Here is a 2,311-nt window from a genome sequence, read left to right as displayed (position 1 = left end):
TTTCATAAACTCACCCTTCTATTTCCTGCGCAGGTAATCCTTAGGCGGGTTGGTGCTGTGAGGGACTCAAAGGTGGCCACACAACTGCATGGACTTTTTATTAAATTTTACTTTATAATTTAATTTGGGTATTCGGTTATGTAATAAGGCCTCTTTTATTTTTAACTTTTAATTTGGGATTCATTTATTATGATTCATATCTGTTAGTAGTAGGACACGAGTTTTCAAAATGATAAATGCTTTTCAAAACACCAGAAGTATGCATCCTATTTCAAAAAGCTTCCGCAAACATATAATGATTTTAAAATATAACTATGACTTAATTGATTAAACATTTTGCTAAAATAACTTGGGTTTAAACACAAAATAAGACAACCTAAATACTAGCTAAGAATACAAAGAGGGGTAATACAGAATGGGGTTTTTCAAACGAAATTTTATTTTACGAAAAACACTTTCATGTGACACTGCCAGATTCTGCCATAACGTCTAGGCCGGGTTTGGGGTGTTACAGTCGTAAGATAAGTAGTCCTTAACTACTTATTATTTGATAGAAGATCAGAAGATCCTACTAATATAGCGGCTATTTGATTGATGATGACCCAAAGCAATAGTTGATGGGGATTACCGAAGCGAGCTAACCACCCATAATCATATTTGGTTATTTCTATTCTTCAATCTCTTGAATTTTTTTATGTTATTTTATTTTTATTACTATAAAACCCTAAAAAACTCCTTTTATTTTACCTTCGTACTATAACTAAAATAAAGGACTAATTAGATCTTTCAATATTTAGGTTAAAATTGATCTAGCACTTGCCTCCTTCGGGTACGATCCTAGGAGTATTCACCTACTCCGTCGTAATTATATTACAAACGGACCCGTATACTTGCGGATACCACCTCATTTATATATCTGTTACTGCAGTATTCACACTCTGGATGTTAGTACGTCCAAAGGCAATCATGTTTTTGGCACCGTTGCCGGGGAGGCAATGTCACTAGTTTATTATTAATTTTTACAGTTTAGAAGGAGTAATTAGAAAATTTTTAGGTTATAGATACAATTTTCTTCTATTTATTTATTGCTACTATTCTTCTCTATCTAGATTTTATGCATGAATCATAGTAGAGGCACATCTATTGTACTAGTCACAGATTCAGAGAGAATAATCTGAAGAAATCGCTGTCAGCAACAACAACAATAGCAACAGATGCAAGATCCACCACCACCTACTGTAGGTAACATATCACGCGAGAATCCATTGTTTGGCAACATTGATGATAACATTTTAGGAAATATGCTAGCATCACCACTACTTGTGAATGTGCACATGGCTCATAACGAGAGAACCTTAAGAGATAACACATTACCAAGTCTAGACATGATTCAAGAAAGTATAACGAGATAGACTATTACTAAAAAAAAAATTGAAATTAAGCCAACAATGATTCATATAATCCAGAATATCTGCAATTTAGGGGCACGATAACAGATGATCCGAATCAACATTTGAAACATTTTCTTCAATTTTGTGATACTTTTAAGTATAATGAGGTCACTAATGGGGCTATTCATCTTTGGTTTTCCCCTTTTCTTGAATAGACTTGTAGGCACCAAGATCTATAACAACATGGGATGAACTCACTAGAAAGTTCTTACAGAAGTTTTTCCCTATCAATAAAGCAATTCAATTAAGAAGAGAAAATGTTGTTTTCATATAGATGGAAGCAGAAAGTTTCCATGAGGCTTGGGAACATTTGAAAACATTTATTTAGAAATGCCCACACCACGAATTTCCTAAGTGGATGCGATTGCAAGTATTCTATAATATGTTGGATGCGAGCGCAAGATCAGGCCTAGACAGAGTAGCAAGAGGAGCACTTATGAATAGGAGATATGAGGATGCATACAAAATAATTGAGAATGTGGCATTGAACTTCTACTAGTGGGCAATTGAATGATTTACATACGGTTAGAAAACTGCTACGGTAAAAGCTATTTAAGAGGATGATAAGTATCAACAGTTAGTGGATAGACTTAACCGTATTGAATTTACAAACAATACACCATTTATGAGTGGAGGAGATAAACCACTTTTTTGCTATCTCAACAATCCTGTTAAGGATGTGAATTATATCAAAAATAGTGGTAGGAACCCTTACTCCAACACTTACAATCCTGGTTGGAGAGATCACCCGAGTCTGAGTCGGAGAGGTAACCAAGGAGGAGGTAATAGTTCAAATGAAGTAAAAAATACTAACTATCAACCTCCTTGTTTGTAGAAACCTTAGGATAAGGTCAACCTAA

The 2,311-nt window shown here is 34.5% G+C and overlaps 1 non-coding gene across 1 annotated transcript; it reads right to left on the bottom strand.

The window, feature by feature from the left end:
- Window positions 1–1,693: 1,693 nt before the first annotated feature.
- On the bottom strand, window positions 1,694–1,799 carry LOC128296146 (small nucleolar RNA R71). The gene has a single exon (XR_008286695.1). It is a non-coding gene; the product is annotated as a small nucleolar RNA R71 (small nucleolar RNA).
- Window positions 1,800–2,311: the final 512 nt, after the last annotated feature.

This window comes from Gossypium arboreum, chromosome 7 (assembly GCF_025698485.1).
Source record: "Gossypium arboreum isolate Shixiya-1 chromosome 7, ASM2569848v2, whole genome shotgun sequence".
Lineage (NCBI taxonomy): Eukaryota > Viridiplantae > Streptophyta > Magnoliopsida > Malvales > Malvaceae > Gossypium > Gossypium arboreum.
Note: the sequence above shows the minus strand (reverse complement) of the source record. Positions and strands in the feature narration are given on the sequence as shown.